General features: G+C 42.0%; 1 protein-coding gene across 5 annotated transcripts in view; it reads right to left on the bottom strand.

Annotated features, from left to right (window-relative positions):
- LOC309697968 (uncharacterized protein) overlaps positions 1–20,007 on the bottom strand; it is a 49,238-nt gene that overhangs the window by 23,937 nt on the left and 5,294 nt on the right. Inside the window, exon 1 of one of the 5 annotated variants that reach the window (XM_082520233.1) lies at positions 3,483–3,603. The exons of 3 other annotated variants lie outside the window; for them this stretch is intronic. The gene's annotated coding sequence lies outside the window, so the exon portion shown is untranslated. Of the gene's footprint in view, positions 1–1,251; positions 1,435–3,482; positions 3,604–20,007 lie in introns of those variants that run through there. One more of the 5 variants, XM_082520232.1, reaches the window with a different exon arrangement.

Raw genomic sequence — 20,007 nt, 5'->3', positions numbered from 1 at the left:
GATCCTACAGACTCAGGGAAGGCAAGACCCCATTTTCCTCTCACTTGACTCGACTTAATTAACCAGAATGAGTCAGAAGCAACACTCAGGATTTAAGATTTGTCCTTATGGGATTGGGGATCTCTCTCGCTTTCTCTCCCTCACTCCCTGTTTTCCCCTCTCCCTCTCTAACTCTCTGTTTATGGTTGACTTCAGTGCTAACTTCCTGCTCATTACTTTAATGATGGTTCTACTGTGAGCTTATGCTCACGAGTGCAGTTTGCTTTTTAACACTGCAGTTTGGGAATAGCAAGAAACGCACACACACACACATGCAGAGAAACTCATGCATACAGTGACAGAGAATCAAATGAAATCAAACTACTATGTATGCATTATGTATGTGCGTTGTTACTAAAAAGAAAAGCTCCAAAATTCAAGAATCTTTCACACTATGTATCACCATCCGACTTGCATGTTATCCGCAGTGTTCTGCGACCATACATGCTCACGTTTCCCGAGAATAAAAGAGTTAATAACAGACGGGAAAGTAAATGGGAAGAAGGGTAGAGTGCGTCAAACGTCTCTTTTTCTCTTCTGAAGTATCAGCAGAACTCCGTACATAACTGTAATACAGAGAAAGAGTCTGACAGACAGATATATCCAACACCAGCTCTCTGCTTTTGCTTTAGATGCATTATTCATCTGTGTGCCAATTTGGAGGAACCCTCCCAATTCCCCAGCTGGCAGCAAAAAGACGAGAAGCGCGAGAGAGAGAAAGAGAGAGAAAGAGAGACAGGCAGACTAGAGAAAAAGAAGTCGCCGCAAGAATGTCAGAAAAAAAGAAAGACAGAGAAAGAGAGAGAAGAGGGAGAGGAAAACACCAGAACAAAGAATGGGTGAGACAGATGCAGTAAAGCGGGATTGGGAATGGCTCAATCTCTCAGCTGCAATGTAGTGAAACATCCAAACAGGATTTCGAATGATCCAGGGAGACTTCTCCCTACATGTTTTAATATTCCCAGCTCTGTTTGACTCGTCTGCACAGAGCAGATTAATGACGATTTCCACACTAAAGACTCTTAACCCCTTAGAAAACACATAGGAAGCAAAGAGCAGGGGCATGAGGCTCACTTCTTTTTGCCTGAAACCAAACTGCACACTATCGCTAAATCCCAGTTTCACACACGCAGCAGTGTAAATGTCAGTGCAAGCGTGCTGTCAAACATATGCAAACACTTGCTTAACGGCATGATGACACCAGAAACTCACCATTTTTTTCACAGCATGCTCCATCATCATCTCTTACTACCTTGAGTGTCTTGATAATGTCATCCCTGCACTCCCTCCCAGTAAACCCCATCACGCTGACAGCTGTGGAAGCTATCCATCCTGGGACAGCCTGCCCCAGATTTAACCCTATCTCACCCTCGCCCTCTTTTCAGGTTTGTTACCTATTATGGCAAAACACTGCCACATGAACAGAACAGATTACAGCCCAGCAGAAGATAAAATGGTCACTCACAGTAGCACCTCCTCGCCGTGATGAATGTGGGCGTGTATGAGGGGGAGGGGGAGTGGCGGGCTAACTGTGTGGGGCTGGATCAGCGGGATTGCTGTTTAATCTGCTGCTGTCTCCCCATAACGGAACATCGGGTGTTTAGACCCAACAGCTGGTTGAGTCCACCCCCAAGCCTGTGTTACTGCAGCACTAACACTTACTCTTCAAAGGTTTCCTCCTTATTATATAACCTCACTTTTATACTGTACAGCACACAGTACAGTATATGTACCATATCTGATTGGTGATCTGCCACATACGTGATCATTTCCACCGTAGTGTTATGAAACAGCATTAACCAATCGCGCTCCCGTGGAGGGCGTTGGCTTGTGCTTCTCCGCTGAAGGATCTGTCAAAATGTGGAGCTGCTCAGAGGATTCGCCTGTCAGATTTGGCCTTATTTGTCACTTTGCTGTGATTCTGCTCCCTCAGCTTTGTCATGTCACCGTTTCGACTGCTTCAGAGGGCTCCTGGGAGGTGCTCGCTGGGAGAATATATGCCAGGCGTTGTAGCTGATTTACATCAGGTCAGTCCTCTCTGAGACAGATGGAATGCTTAAGCTCCGCACAAAACACTAGTTATGATTATTTAAACAACTACGATAATCTCCAGAGCTGCTGTTACCACAATCAAACTACAGAAACAGGTCGTGTCCTATATTTAGCAACGACAGTTTATGGAAAAATATGTCATGTTGCAGTACTATTGGAAAACTGTAATATATATATATATATATATATATATATATATATATATATATAATAACTGAATACAAAGGATCATTAGTAGTATCGATTTTGATCTGAGCATCTTATTGGTAACGGCTTAATTTTTCAGCGTGATTATGATCCCATACCATAACTGGATTTTTTTTTTTTTTTAAAGGTAAATAAACTGGTTCCTTTATAGCGCTTTTCTACTTTACTTGATCACTCAAAATACATTATACAACAGGCCTCGTTTGCCCATTCTCACCCATTATTCACACAAGTGCTTTTTTCTATGTTTAAGGTATTTCTATCTAATGTTCACACAAATTCACACTCCGATGCATCAGAGAGCATCTTGGGGTTAGTATGCTGCCCAAGGATATTCGGTATGGAGACTGGAGCAGCAAAGGATCAAACCACCTGAACCACCACCACCTGAGCAACAGCCATGCCAGTGGATCATTCATGTGCCGGTCTCCCAGACATCAACATTACTGAAGCAGTGTGAGATCATTTCGACAATACAAAGAAGAGTTTCGGATGTCCTTCAAGAAACCTGGACAACTATTCCTGAAATCTACTTAAAGAAATAGCAAGAAAGCTTGAAAGAGAGTTAGGCTGTATTGAAGAATAAAAGTGGTTACTTGACTTTAAAGCTTGTTAGAAGTGTACAAAGCCTGTTTTTTTGGTTATATATTCCATTTCCATTTATGTTTGTGCATCTCTTTAAATTTTTCTAGCAAAATATTATATTTTTAAGGTTTGAGCTACATGGGCAGGGTGTGTGATCAAAATGCTGCTCTTACGACTGGAGATGGACTCAAAAAGATTCCACATTTTAGTTCTTCTTCAAATCACACAGGCCTGAGTGATCGGAGCATCACGCTGAAGGAGGCATGCTCTCATTTCAACGTCACAATATTTGATACGTTTTCATTTTGTAGCTCAGATACGCAAACGTCACCACCTCAGCATGTAATGAAAGGCATGTTGAGACCGTGACTCCCTCTCTAAAATATTCACAGATTAAAACACAAAAAATGACAAAGGTCCCACATAAGCTAATACAGTCAGAAGCCCACACGCATACACGTGTAGACCCACATGGCAGCACCAGTTCCCAGGTTTCCGGTGGCAAGTGATGTTTTCACACTTATGTGGGGAGATTGCTATTTCTGCGCAGAGCCAGATAACTCAATTATTCATCACGGATGCTGGTGCACTCACTTTACCTCAGTTAGGATGGAGGCGGGTGTGTCTTCCTTTGAGTGTGTGTTCCACTCGCGCTTGTCTATGCTCGATTCGGAGCGTGCGCGCGTGTGTGCGAAGACCTCCAACAGAAGATGAACTGCTGACATGCCACACCACACAGCAGGAGAGGAAAGAGGCAAGAGGAGAAAAGGAAAAGGAGCTGTCATAAACATGGCAATCAAAGAGATATGAAGCGGGAGGTGAGGATCAAAGAGCAGAAAGAGAAGAGGCAAGGAATTAGTTCCCTTATCTTCTCTCTAAGCCAACCGCGCACCTTCCAATCCTCTACAGCTCAATCAACAGTTACAAAGAAAAAAAGATTTTTTGAATTACCAGCAAAACTGAAACTCAGCTACCGTGGCGCTCAACCTTTTCAGCACAAGAGGCTTTTTTTTTTCTTTTTTTTTTATCCACCTCGCGTACTCTTGCTCAGCAGCTGTACTCATGAAATAAAGCATAACATTTCAGCCTTTTATTAACAGTGCACCTAATCTTTTCCAGTTTAAACTTAATGGGACAATTACTCTGTCGCTTAGCATCTGATGTGCTTAGCCGTGGTCTAGAGTGGCTCCAGCTAATCTCGAACCCAGAGGAGTTAAAAGCGCAGCTGCATGCCAAACTAGACCTGATTGCTCTGTCAAAACAAGCACAGGTTCAGCTGAACCAAAGCTAAACTGGAGCTAAAAAGGGGGTGTCTGTTCCGCCCAACGCAGTGAAACCTCAGTATCATGCAGAAAACCGAAGGACGGCTTCTCTGATGACTTATGACTATGCCAAGGGGCGATTAATTGCGTTGTTGCACTGTTTGGTATTGGTATAATTGTGATATGCACTGTATTCTGTTATGTTGGCACTGCTGCTCATGTTTCCATATTAACATGCAATTAATCATTACAAGCATGGGTGTAACATTACATGTATCCGGTCTGAACTGTTCGTTACCGACGTCTGAGACTTCTGTTTGGTACGTCATCTTATCTAAACAGTTACTGTCAGAATACTATAATTATGTCCACAATCCAGTCTTGGCAGTCGGGGATGAGTTCCTGCCCCAAGTGGAGGAGTTCAAGTATCTCGGGGTCTTGTTCGCGAGTGATGGGAGAAGGGAGCCGGAGATCGACAGACGGATTGGGGCTGCAGCTGCAGTAATGCGGACGCTGCACCGGTCCGTCGTGGTGAAGAGAGAGCTGAGTGTAAAAGCGAAGCTCTCAATTTACCGGTCGATCTACGTCCCTACCCTCACCTATGGCCACGAGCTGTGGGTAGTGACCGAAAGAACGAGATCGCGGATACAAGCGGCAGAAATGAGCTTCCTCCGAAGGGTGGCTGGCCTCTCCCTTAGAGATAGGGTGAGAAGTTCGGCCATCCGGGAGGGGCTCAGAGTAGAGCAGCTGCTGCTCCACATCGAAAGGAGCCAGCTGAGGTGGTTCGGGCATCTGACAAGGATGCCCCCTGGGCGCCTCCTGGGTGAGGTGTTCCAGGCATGTCCCACCGGGAGGAGGCCCCGGGGCAGACCCAGGACACGCTGGAGAGATTATATCTCTCGGCTGGCCTGGGAACGCCTTGGTATTCCCCCGGATAAGCTGGAGGAGGTGGCTGGGGAGAGGGAGGTCTGGGCCTCTTTGCTTAGGCTGCTGCCCCCGCGACCCGGCCCCGGACAAAGCGGATGAAAATGGATGGATGGATGGATGGATGTCCACAATCCTGCAACAGCAGAGTAGAAATTCCTGACTGCAAATCCCAGAAATGTTTGGCAGTGCACCAGGTATCATCTATGCTGATAGAGTTAGCCTGGAAACCCAGGCAGACCCTATACAATTATTGATCTCACACAATGTGTTCACGTCACGTTTTAAGCGACCTTTCTGAAAGGTCACAACCTACAAGTTATGTGCACACACGCTGTACAAGTCAACCGATCCTTAAATAGGAAAGAATGATTTTGTCACGACTGAATGTTTTTATGTCATTGAGTTATTTGATGACTGATTCATGGCACTTTAGTTCTTTTTCCACCAATGAACCACATTAAGTGAGAAAACATTTCCTACCTGAAAGTATCTGACCTTGTATTGACAGTATATTTGACAGAGTTGACTCCTTAAATTTTGAAGTCATATCATTTCCTTTGGGATTAATAAAGTATTCTGAATCTGATTTCATCACAAAGTTTCCAGTTAGTTTCCTTTAGGCTGATCAACACTTAACACACTGACCAGTATCGATAATCTATTAAATAACAGCACTTACTAACAGTAAAGCTATAAATGGGATTTGGTCTGATGATGCACACTGTATAGGATTAATTATAGGGCATGCAACATGGCTACAAAAACCCCGGATGACAAAAACAGCGGACGACAGTGCAGCATCTTCAGCTGTGTCGTTAGAAAGGGTGTAATATGCAAATGAGGTGGTCTGGGTGGGTTCAAATCCAGAGCACTCTATACTTTATAATGAGCAGAGAGCCACTTAACCACACGCCCTTACACACTGGAGGGTAAAGGTCATGGTTCAGGGTGACTCTGCAAACAGCTGCCGATTGTTCCCCCTAGAGTCCATTTATTGCCCCTAACGCCATATGGACCTCTTGGAAGACCTGACTAAACCCACTGTACACACGTAGCCTTTGGACACAGACAGTACGTCTACATATGCTCAGACATATTGTTCATGTAAACAAAGACATTTCCAGGCTCATAGATAAAACTTCTATGGGTCTAGCTAGATATGAGATGCATGAACATGCACGCATACAAAATGTAAATGACTGCATCCTGTATCTGCACATTCTGCACATTTGTTGCATCTCCAGGCATCAGTCTTAATGCACAAGAAAAACCTGCAAATATGGGAAAGACACATAACTCTGTATCAGTGGCAGGCTATCTCGCTTGTGCCGGTGCCCTTATTTCCCCGAGGACAACTCCGGCAAGCCAATTGGAGCAGTTACACATGCCAACACTCTCATGCAGCCATTTAGCACACCCACCCAGTGGCTCTTTTCATCACCTTTACAGTCAGTAACTCTCACGAAGACGCAGACTACATGCACATGGCGTAAATTCACAGAAACAAAAGAGACACAAATGCAGACAAACTGTCTTATTTCGAATGATCACACAGAGACACAAACACACTCTTCCCCCACTTTAATCTTCAGGGCAGGCAGAATCTATGAGTGATTTATTTTAAACCTTTCCCTGGGGGTTTTACAGGATTGAGCCAGCACTGAACCTGATCACAGCACTCACTTTCTATGTCAGCAATTTGTGAATCCACCCCCTTAGTCTGAATTTGTCTGGATGCGCATGTGTGTTTGCAAGCAAGCTAATGAGTGATAGAGAGAGGTGGGAAGCAAAGACATGGCGAGTGAGGGAGAGAGAGAGAGAGAGGGGGAGACGCAGGAAGAACGAACTGGCACTGTGATGAGTGTGTACTGTAACTTAGCATACTGTCTGTACCACACACCCCCATGGTTTTGGGTGGTGAGTCACCCTCTGCACTTGCAAGCTTGCATCCAATCGTACATGCCTTTGATATGAAACACAATTTCTTTTTGCGTGTTTTTGGGTGTGTTTATCGAACCTCAAAGACATGAAACGTGAACCTCGAATGTTCTGCACAAACTAAGCTCTGGGACAACAAAGTCAAAGCGTGACACACCCTCAACAGTCGCCCTACCATCTCCCATTCACAGCCCCATAGCTACTCAGTACCATCCAGATAACTGTGTCTAATTTCACTGGATACTACATTTCCATTTGAAAGGTGGTTAGTGCCTATTGAGCAGTGTTATCGTTGCTGTGCAGACAGAGACAGGTTCCCTCGCTCCTCCCAGCCTCGGACGGAGAAGCCATCGATTTGATTCAGTCTTAAAAGCCAGGTCAGCCTCAACAATGGCAGCTTATGGAAAAACCATTACCCCAGGTGAATTCTGAAACGTTAACCTACATGCATGTTTCCCATCACTCTCCTGCTTTCCCTGACTGTCCTACGAAACACCACAGATGGAGAAGAGACAGGAGAGGGAGCTCTGTGGGTTGCTCGTCAATGGAGTATTGCATGCTCCTCACTAGGTGAGTCATCCTGCCTTTCTTTACACTCCTTGTCCAAGGCCACCTACCTTACACCTCCACTGTAGCACAGCTGCTGCCAAGTTACTACGCCTGCTCATCCATTACACTACTCACAGCCTCTGACACTGAAGAAAAGCCACAGATGACTAATTTTACCAGCACAAATCGTGCTGCTACATCTAAAATGATATGTGGGGTTTGAAGCAGAGACCCATACCAGTTAGCTAGAATATCATTATCTTCTGCCTTTCGCCTGTGTGAATAATGTTAAGAACAGCATTTTGACTGTGCTTGGAGTTCCTTTCTATTGAGTCTAATATCTGTTCACTTTGGCTTACAAACAGAGCTGCCAACCAAGGGGAAGATGGGGTTTATGTGTCATTTCAGTTTGGTTAATTTTCCATACATTCATTATCCCAGGTGTTACAGGGCAAATGATAGCGTACACACTTTAGAGGCTCCCATTCAACTACAGCACTTAGTTGAATGCACTTAGTACATATAGTCACCAAACACTTTACTAGGTACCCCTTACTACAGGGAGTGCAGAATTATTAGGCAAATGAGTATTTTGTCCACATCATCCTCTTCATGCATGTTGTCTTACTCCAAGCTGTATAGGCTCGAAAGCCTACTACCAATTAAGCATATTAGGTGATGTGCATCTCTGTAATGAGAAGGGGTGTGGTCTAATGACATCAACACCCTATATCAGGTGTGCATAATTATTAGGCAACTTCCTTTCCTTTGGCAAAATGGGTCAAAAGAAGGACTTGACAGGCTCAGAAACGTCAAAAATAGTGAGATATCTTGCAGAGGGATGCAGCAGTCTCAAAATTGCAAAGCTTCTGAAGCGTGATCATCGAACAATCAAGCGTTTCATTCAAAATAGTCAACAGGGTCGCAAGAAGCGTGTGGAAAAACCAAGGTGCAAAATAACTGCCCATTAACTGAGAAAAGTCAAGCGTGCAGCTGCCAAGATGCCACTTGCCACCAGTTTGGCCATATTTCAGAGCTGCAACATCACTGGAGTGCCCAAAAGCACAAGGTGTGCAATACTCAGAGACATGGCCAAGGTAAGAAAGGCTGAAAGACGACCACCACTGAACAAGACACACAAGCTGTAACGTCAAGACTGGGCCAAGAAATATCTCAAGACTGGTTTTTCTAAGGTTTTATGGACTGATGAAATGAGAGTGAGTCTTGATGGGCCAGATGGATGGGCCCGTGGCTGGATTGGTAAAGGGCAGAGAGCTCCAGTCCGACGCAGACGCCAGCAAGGTGGAGGTGGAGTACTGGTTTGGGCTGGTATCATCAAAGATGAGCTTGTGGGGCCTTTTCGGGTTGAGGATGGAGTCAAGCTCAACTCCCAGTCCTACTGCCAGTTTCTGGAAGACACCTTCTTCAAGCGGTGGTACAGGAAGAAGTCTGCATCCTTCAAGTAAAACATGATTTTCATGCAGGACAATGCTCCATCACACGCGTCCAAGTACTCCACAGCGTGGCTGGCAAGAAAGGGTATAAAAGAAGAAAAACTAATGACATGGCCTCCTTGTTCACCTGATCTGAACCCCATTGAGAACCTGTGGTCCATCATCAAATGTGAGATTTACAAGGAGGGAAAACAGTACACCTCTCTGAACAGTGTCTGGGAGGCTGTGGTTGCTGCTGCACGCAATGTTGATGGTGAACAGATCAAAACACTGACAGAATCCATGGATGGCAGGCTTTTGAGTGTCCTTGCAAAGAAAGGTGGCTATATTGGTCGCTGATTTGTTTTTGTTTTGTTTTTGAATGTCAGAAATGTATATTTGTGAATGTGGAGATGTTATATTGGTTTCACTGGTAAAAATAAATAATTGAAATGGGTATATATTTGTTTTTTGTTAAGTTGCCTAATAATTATGCACAGTAATAGTCACCTGCACACACAGATATCCCCCTAAAATAGCTAAAACTAAAAACAAACTAAAAACTACTTCCAAAAACATTCAGCTTTGATATTAATGAGTTTTTTGGGTTCATTGAGAACATGGTTGTTGTTCAATAATAAAATTATTCCTCAAAAATACAACTTGCCTAATAATTCTGCACTCCCTGTAGTACTAGGTTGGACCCCCTTTTGCCCCCAAACCCTGGAGGCCATTTGAGTACAGTGAACTTCTTGCCATGTTTCCAACCAACCATCAGAAGATGTGCACACTATAGTCATAAAGGAAGTGAAATGGTTATTAACAATGTTTAACACAATGTGTATTTAGAGATACAGTAACATTCTACATCCCTTGGCTGTAATGAACGGTTATTCAGTTCAGCTCCATTTAACAAAAACTGTTTCCACAAGGTGCTGTTGCCTACAATAATACACAGAAAACAGAGAAAACCCCAACAGTTAGATGCCCCCTATGAGCAAGTGCTTTAGTGACATGTGGGAAGGAAAAACTCCCTTTTAACAGGAAGAAACCTCTGGTAGAACCAGGCTCAGGGACTGCTGCGACAAGTTAGGGTGAGGGGAGGATGACAGGCCAGAGATTAATAATAACTAATGAATAAATGCAGAGTGGTGTATCAACCATCATCAAAAAGAAAAGTTTTAAGCCTAATCTTAAAAGTAGAGAGGGTGTCTGTCTCCGGAAGGTTGCGCCACAGAAGAGGGGCCTGAAACATCTGCCTCCCACTCTAGTTTTAAATAGCCTAGAAACCACAGGTAAGCCAGTAGTCTGAGAGCGAAGAGCTCTATTGGGGTGATGTGGTTCTACGAGGTCTTTAAGATAAGATGGGGCCTGACTATTCAAGACCTTGTATGTGATCAGAAGGATTTTGAGTTAGAGTCTAGGAGCCAGTGAAGAGAAGCCAATAGTTTCTGTTGCCTTCCTATCAGCTCGAAACAGTCTGCCTGTTGTCCTCTGGCCTCTGGCATCAACAAGGCATTTTCTCCCAGAGAACTGACACTCACTGGATATTTTCTCTTATTCAGAGCATACTCTGTAAATCCTAGAGATGGTTGTGTGTGAAAATCCCAGTAGATCAGCAGTTTCTGAAATACTCAGACCAACCAGACTGGTACCAACAGCCATCACATAAATTCACCTAAATCTTTCTTCTCCGCTCTGAAACCTCAGCAAATCATCTTGACCATGTCTACATTCCTAAGTGCATTGAGTTGCTGCCGCTGATTAGACATTAGGGTTAACAAGTGGATGAGCAGGTGTACCTAATGAAGTGGCCAGCAAGAGTATTTTAATCATTTTAATTATTAATTAAACTAAACATAGTACAAAAACAAGCGAAATGAGAGCCAAACAGATGAACTTCTGTAGCATAAATATACAGTATAATGTATTAAACCTGCTAATGGCAATGTTTTATAATGTTCAAACACAGCACGATGAGAGCTAAAAAACGTCATAACAGTTGTTTTTTCATATATGTTGTTATAACTCTTTGTTTTATTGGCACAAATAATAGCAGATAAATAAATAATGAAAAGTGAAATAAACAGAATATGCTTATATAAGCATCTAACAGTAGGAGACAATGATGGCTGACATCATATGTATAGCTCCACTTGCAGTGAATTTTTGAGCATGATGAAAAGCATTAGCTGAGAAAAGTTCAATAAAAATACGCATTTTTAACATAAGCACGGGATAAACAAACATCATCATAATGAACCAGCCGTTTTTGCTGTGGAATCATCGACTTACTAATGGTTGCCAGCAGAAAAACAAAACACAAAAACAACAAGAAAAAAACACATAACTGGAGACGTCACAATGCTTCTGTATATAGAAAAAACAGTATAGGTATTGATAACATTCATGAACAGAAATGACTTTGGAAAAGTACCAAACATCCTATTCAAGTCCTATTTCCTGAATTATCCAATACTTAATTTATTTGAATAAAAAAACAAACAACAACAACAACAAAGGAACAGACATTACAGGCCATTAATATTTTACAACCATTAATGCTCGCTATGGAAGAACCAAAGGGTATGAGTAGTGATAAGGACATTAGGTCTAAACCTGTTATATGAAATGTTCTATGCACTTGACTTCATTTCGCTGAATGTCTGACCAGCTGCATGGCCTTGCATGCTTCATGTCAGGGAGATGTATGTGTACCGATGTAAATAGGGTTAATATAGTGCAGGGGCACTGCTAATTGGGTTAGCAAAGATTCCATTACAGCTACCACACTGACAGAGCCAGCCTGCTATCGATCAAATGGGTGAATGAAGGGGACAAACAGCAGGTGCTTTAATTAAACAAGTCCAAGCACATGAAAAAACCCACCAGACTGTATCAGCACACAAATGTGTCTCTTTACACTGAAATGAACTGCACCAGCTTGGTTGCAAAAGGGCAGACGTATGTGGATATGTGTATATACACACACACACACACACACACACACACATATATATATATATAAAAAAGGGTGATGGTAGTTGCACAAATGGTAGCAAATAACTAAATAAATATGGATTTGTGCATGTGTTTGCATGAAAAAGTGTGCATGAGCGAGAAAAAGACAAACCGCATGGGACCTAAGCGCTCTTTCATGTGGAGGTGAATACATAAATAATAAAATTAAATCATCAAAAACAGCCCAAAATAGTCCCAGCCCTTCTTTCAATAATATACGCACCATATTACATGTTCTACATTCACTGGAGTCACATTAGTCTGTATCAGTCCTGACATTAAATTATCTATAAATTGAATTGTCAAAATGATGATTACTATTTTTTTTGTTAGCACTTGCTCAAAAATTAAAATGACCTAAAGATAGCAATAAGAGGCTTTCTGATTAGAAATGTCATTTTGCAATAAAATGTAAAAGAACTATTGTCAGTAATGCGTTGTTTATCTTCCGGCTTTGATGTGCTGCTTGCTTCCATAGCTACTCATTATCTGATGGTAGCTAGGTGCAATCTGCAAGGTGTCGGGGGAGCAGAGTACTAAATAAAGATATTTTCAAGGTTTTCAGACACCAAGAAATCTCAACCCCAGTTGTGTCACTTTACTTCCTCGCTTAGCACAATGTGCTGCCTCCTTAAATAGCTCAGAGTTTCTCTGAAGCCAGGCACTTGACTTAACACCAAGATAGGCAGATAGGGGAGCGTGCAGCAAAAAAGGAAAAAAGAAAAAGAGACGTCAGTGCACAAAAAACCACACCATCCCCGCTGTGACAGGCGCACAAACCCAACGCAAGATCTCAAGTTTCGTTTTGTGTGATCCTGCTATGTACTATGTGATAGGTAGATACATAAATTCTACCTTTTAGGTTTTGAATCGGATGTATGGACGCGCTTGTGACAGGGTACTCATCTGGCCATGTGTCAAAAGTTTTTTTGGGCCATTATATTGCATGTTTGAAAACCTGAACTGACCTCAGGGAGAAAGTGCAAGTAAACGACTCTGATGTGAGCTCTTGTGTAACGAGATACCTCTGAATCCTGAAAGTTGTGGAGTGCCGAAAACCATTATTTAAACGGATTAGCCCCCCTCTTGTTTATGTTTTGATTTTGCTGTGAACTATTCTTTAAAGCCAGAGGCAGCCTCTGGAGTGGAGTTCAGATGATGTGATCTCTCTTTCCACAAGCCACTCTTATTAAGCAGCCCCACTAAAAGCCTGAGGATTCTCTTACTAAACCAATCAATAAAGGATCTGTCTTGCCATGGTCCCCGGAGCCCTCGACTCCACCCTTCATTCTTCCTCTGGCTTTCACTGTCCCCCACAGGCTCACTCATTCATGGTAAGCACAGGGTGAAGCTGACGCTACTGTGCATGCGTGTGCATGTGTGACAGATGTGGTGCCTGATGTGCCACTATCTAAAACCTCAGGAGGTGAAACGGGTGAAAATAGTCCTCTGAGGCGGAGCTGAGGAGCAAACCGCCTGTTAATGAATAAATAAACAGGGAAGTCAGCATGAATGCCCCACTGTCACCGTGTTCTCTGAGTGCAGAGGCTGATCTTCCATCGCTAACACCTGTGTGACTGTCAGAGGAATCAATAAACAGCTACTGTTGCAAAGGTGAACTCACCCACCAGTGCACACTGTGCTCCCACTGTCTGCGTCTCTAACAGAAAGAGACTTACGGCGGAGGAACACCTCACATTCAAATTAACGCATGAGTGTGAGTCGCCAGTGAGAACAAACATATAACAAACATGCATACGACATAAGTGGAAGTACAGAGACAGATGGCTGGTATAATAGCATCAAATCTAATACATTCAATGGGAAGATATAGCTGCACTCAAAAGACAAAGAACTTTTAGCTCGTTTCCTCTTGTAAATTTTTTTGCTGACGTCCACTCACAAACAGATATTCATTGCAATCAATAAACACTTAAAAATGTCTCCAATAACTAACTCCATGTATGTTTGCTAGATGGTGGTAGCAAATGTGATTTATTTGCAGCCAAAGCCAATCTAGAGGTCTCTCGCACAGATGCCGGTATTAAGCTTAAGTAAAACACCTGATGCAACACCTCTGTAACTATATAGACGATGGCTTTAGCTCAGCCTAAATCTGATCATGGAAAATGCATATGTAACACTCTTTTCTTGAACCAAGAGTAGGAAGTATTTCTTTTGTTATTTACAGCAGTACAAAACAAGAGGCAAGCTAAAGAAGAGCATCCCATCCTCGCTAATGAGATCAAGAAGATATGCTCTGTTTGTGCAGATTAAACTTACAGTATAAACACTTCTCCACCCACAAGAAGTCAGAAACTCTAACTTTAAGAATGAAAAACTCTCCTCCCTCTTTTATCAGCATGGAAACAGGGTACTTGTTGTACTGTAGCTGTAAGGCTTTTTCAGTGTGGCCCTGAACATTCAGAGGAGCAACACTGCAGACAGCAGAACGCTGTCGGGAGTGCTGGAAAAGGTCGAGCCAAGTCAAATTTCCTTAGGCAAATGAAACTAAAAAGATTCACTTTTTATTTAAAAATAGGAACTTTGCACACTTCGCACTTTGTGACTACACAAATGTCGCAAATGGTAAATCGGTTCACGCACAAAAAGGGGACATTTGTGCAAGACATCACATGCAGCTATTTATTTTATTTTTATTTGTTTACTGACATTCTATGGTTACTCACAATTTTGGCCACAACAACTGAAGAGATTTTTCTGCAACCCCTGGACATGCTTAGACACACCACATTTTCTAAATTATAAGAAAGAAAAGAAAAAAGTCTGAAAATACAGACAGAGTTTATCAGAAATCCCCTCTACTTAGGTAATTTTAGAAGTCTCAAAGACTCATTTAGAGATCTGACTAATCATCTAGAAAAAAATCCACCTTCTCAAGTTGCACCTGTAATGCATCACACAGTTATGAATTCTGTGGATTCACATTGTGCAAACTGAGCAACTGGTTTACGATGCATTCATTTTTTCCCCCCTTTTTCTAAAGAAATAAAAAGGCTCAGTCACTCGTGACTCAAGTACAAAGTAGGGCAAAAATGGCACCTACACACGTCTGGCACTCTGAAGAGAAAGGACTTTGGTGATGATTAGGATTGGGACAAACTATGTAACCCGATATAGCACTTCTTTCCATGTGATACAGTGGTCTGGTCTACACCAGTGCCAAATATTTTAATAACTATTTTTTAAACCATTAAGAGGTCCTGAGTGGATTCCCAAATTTAATTTTCTGGAATTACTACTTCATGAGTTCTTGTGGTGGAGCTTACTGAATGAAAGATGACGAAGAAACTCACAGGGGACATTTCACAGACAGCTGGACAAAGTGACTCAGAGAGCTAATTAATTAAACAATATTACACAATACAATAAATCAAACAAAATTACCAGTTTTTACCTTTATGGTTATTTTATTCTCCCTCATTTCCACAGATAGATTCGATCTACTGTAAATAACTGTCCTGCTACGTGACACGTATCAAAGAACTGTACGGTTGCATTATCACATTATCGTTATTGTGGGTGATTTATCGTGTTTGCATTGAAACATGAACTAGGTTATGAGTTAACTTGTGGTTCCCACAACGGGGAAAAAACCAACACACAAGCGCATTTTGTTCGCCTTCATGCAACCCTACCAAAGAAATAATGGATCACATGCAGTGGCAATGCTGAGTATCAAATCAAATCAAATCACTTTTTATTGTCACATCACATGTGCAGGCACACTGGCACAGCACATGCGAGTGAAATTCTTGTGTGCGAGCCCCACAAGCAACAGAGATGTGCAAACACAACAACACAAACGAGCAAAATACAAGAATTATGAGTATGAGCTAAAGATGGAAGGAATATTTCCTCAAAGCATAATTTGACAACTATGCCTGCAGTTGAGACTTAAAGGGTTTCAGACTTTCTAAAACCGGCTAATAGGAAGTTTAATGCGAGAAGATTCATGTGTCTACTACAGTTTCCTCTGCCTAAATAACCTGACATGTAAAAACTGCAGCATTTTATTACAGTAGGGTCATTTTCTTCAGCTTTTCATCAAATTACTGGATGAGGTTGCTTACTTCAAGAAGTAATGCTGAATAAAATAAAGCCCAAAAGCTGGCTCCCCCCAGGGCTGTGTGCTCTCCCCCCTGCTCTTCATCCTCTACACTGATGACTGCAGATCCACACAGCCCAACTGTCACCTGGTTAAATATGCTGACGACACAGTTCTCCTGTCACTGCTGTCAGGCCCCTCACAACACCACGGGCCTGCTCTTCAGGAGTTTGTAGAGTGGTGTGACAGCTCCAAACTTGAACTGAACGTGAGCAAAACAAAGAGATGGTGGTGACCTTCTCCAGTAGGCAGAGGGATCTGGCCGCTTCAGTCACCACCACCATCCACGGGAAACCAGTAGAGGTAGTTGAGGAGTGCAAATACCTGGGAACCATCTTTGACAACCTCCTTAAATTCTCTGCCAACACAGAGGAGATTCTCAGGAGGTGCCACCAACGGCTATACCTCCTTAGGAAACTCAACTCCTTTGGAGTCAGCACACCCATCATGATGACGTTTTACTATGCCTTCCTGGAAAGCATCATGGTCTTCTCCATCACCTGCTGGTTCCACTCCCCCAGCCTTCAGAACAGGAACAGACTGCAGCACACTCCATCAGTGTGCTCTAAAATCATTGGCCTGCCTGTCAGAACTCTGGCACAGGTTTTCAGCCAACAGGCCCTTAGACAGGCAGCCAAAATCATCTACGACCCATCTCACATTCTTCACCCTGCATTCTAATGGCTCCCCTCTGGGCGACGCTGCATTTCCTGCAAGACTGAGAGGAGGAGAGCCACCTTTGTCCCCAAAGCCACTCTGCTTTTTAACTCCAGCCGATAAGGCCATTTCCCACACCCATAAACATAAACTACACTCTTCTTATACTACCGACACTTTATTCACTTTTAGTCACTTACAGTTATTTATTCACCTTTCAGTCACTTTAATTTTAAAACTGTATATACTGTATATTCATTATTTCACTCTTATTGCCTGTTCTTATTGTGCTTATCTTCAACGTCATGCTGCTCTGTTGTTTGTTAATTGCCCCTTGGGGATAAATAAAGTCTTCTGATTCTGATTCAAGGTTCAAAAGAGGAGAATAACTTCTCTCAGGTCACGTTCAGCAGAAGAGGCTGTAGTACATTACTTACATGTAATAGTAAAGCTAAAATGTTCTAAGTACATTATTTTATGTCGTTTGGATTATAAGTGCATTACAAATAGACATAATGGGGAGTTAAAAGCATAACTATGTAAATCACTGCCTTTTCTTTACTTTATTTATTGTTCGCGTTTGTTTTCAGGGACATTATGCTGTAGTGCCGCTGAGACATGAATCAATACTTACTGTATGAATTACCGTGCTCAGACTCTAATGGCAAGCTTTTGCCACGCTAAGCCTGAAATATATTTAGTGCACAGCGAGACAATGGACACTAAACATTCCATGCACTCGACAATTAGTCGGGAGGATCCTGCATAATTGTTAGTTAATTGCGTCAAGTGATGACTCAGGGGATGAGCCGTGGTAACCACTTCCGAGGCTTTTTTCATGGAAAATATGGTGAAAATGATGAAGGCCCAACGAACCTGTTTTTGTTTTGTTTTTTTAATTAGGCTAAGCGAATAGTAAGAGAAGTGCTGTGCAGTCACTGTATTGATCTGTGGTATGGTAATTTTATCTGATATAAATTTGTTAGAATGCACATTATATGTATCTATTGAATATGTTATCCTTGAATGGCCACTGCAATGCCATTTACTGCCTTATACAACAGAATTAATAATTTAGAGCATTTTATGCTGAGAGTAACTTTTGGTGCCCTTTGGTAACAGATCCGTGGCACTAATGCTGGGTGGCAGGCCCGTTTGAAGCCCTGCACTACAAGTCAAGGCTAGGGCACATCTGTCTGGCTGACTGGCCAATCTACAGCCCCTCGATCCCTGAGCTATTAGGCACACAGCTGACATGCTTGCATGTGTATGCACATGCACACTTTGAGGATTCATGGACCATTAACGCTGTGATCTGTAAAGTTACCATCACGCTTAACAAGCAAACCAAAAGCCACTGACAATGGCTTACATTTTCAAAGCTCTCAACAACTACGTGCTGCCGAGGGTCTCTGCCAGAGAGATTATAACAGAAAGACAAAAAAGGAAAATAAATAATAATAAAGAATCCTGATGGGAAAACTCTGTAGCGGCAACATGTAACCCAAAAAGTAATCTGCTTTGTAAAGTCAGTTGTGTTGTTCCATTGCTACAAGCACAGTTTGCAACTGCAAAGTGTTGGTTTCACAAATCACTTCAGAGCGTGCAATGTATTTTGAATCTGGATGAGTCAGTATTGCTGCAGTTTGAAGAACAGAGTTGACATAGATCTAACATTAGTTAGCTAATCAAGTTAGCCGTTGTTGGATTTGGGATCAGTGTAATCAGCGTTCTTAGCGTCAGTCTCACATTTTGTCAGATTATGAGTCAACCCATTTCATGGATGTGCAACATGCACACAATGGTCACCGGCACACTCACAGCCATACACCAACATGTCGCCATGGTGTGGCTGTTAGCAAGTTCTTCACTGTGAGTGAGGAGGGCACAAACTTCACTTAAATTGCAGAGGAACACCACCTAACAACTAACCTAATGAGACACTTAAATCACCTTCACCTTTGTTTCTTATGAAAAAAAGTGCACAAAAATGAAAAGTTGATTTTTGATTCTGTACGCTGTCAGTTGTAGTTCTTTTAAAGAAAATCAAAACTGACAAAAGTTAGCATTGGCAAATCACACTTAGAGAAAAAACAAACAAACCACAAAAGAGAGAAGTTGAAATTGGACACAAAAATTGCACTTGGTTCAAACATATTTTAAAAAGGAAGATTTGTGTGGCTTTTCTTCTAAACATTATCATTCTTACTTAAAGTCGGGGCAACATATCCCTCTTTTTATCATGTATGCATAACTGAATGGTAGTTTGCATGATTTAAAAAAAATCTTTTTAAAAGAGAGCATGATACTGTGAGTGGGATCAGAAGGATATCTGCTAAAAGCTAGCATGTAGGCACACATCAGTGTGTGGGGAAGATTATAAATGAAAGACTATAACTGTTGTATAATTGTTTGCATGAATATTATGAGTCAGTACGATTGTACCAGAAGAAGAAAAATGACAGTGAATAGGCACTTTACATCTGTGTCAGTGTGCAGAGCATTTATTTGAAACAGGGGGTAGTTTCTCTGAACAGAGAAGCTGTTGAGATTCTCAGTTTCTGATTGGCTCGCAGCCTTTTTGGAAAGAAATCGTATCTTCTGGCTATCTTTACGTTTCAGAGAAGATTTCAAACCAACCGCAGAAGAACTTAAAAATTCACTAAGTTCAAGTTGTTCACCAAGAATAGCAACATTTTATACAAAGATGATTTTTCTCTTCCAGTACAGCCTTGCAGTATCTCTTTTCTAAGCATGCTAATTTACCCAGCTGGCAAGCAGTTACGTGAGCATTTAGTGAGTTTAAGGTCATGCTTGTGCAACAAATCAGACTGATCTCACAGTGTGACAAAACAGCCTGACTTTATGAGCAAATGTATACGTGTAAGTGACTAATACTACCTTTATGACACACTGACTGCATGTATATGACAAAGCGCTGCAGTTTAATTCTTCTATAACATTTTAAGTTTGTAGTACTGAGAGGCTGTTGACAGATCGCAGATAAAGATGCGGTGCATGATTGTGAGAAGTGTTTGTACTTTTTTAAACACCTCTGAACATAATACAGTCCTTTACATAATCATCTTTATGACATAAATTCTACTCAAACACAGTTTAACACTCATAAAAATGAGACTTTATAAGAGAACAAATGCATTTGACTGCAAATAAATCAATAAATGTGTGTGTTGTAGAGAACAGCAGG

This window comes from Aulonocara stuartgranti, assembly GCF_965226115.1.
Source record: "Aulonocara stuartgranti genome assembly, chromosome: 20".
Taxonomy (NCBI): domain Eukaryota; kingdom Metazoa; phylum Chordata; class Actinopteri; order Cichliformes; family Cichlidae; genus Aulonocara; species Aulonocara stuartgranti.
Note: the sequence above shows the minus strand (reverse complement) of the source record. Positions and strands in the feature narration are given on the sequence as shown.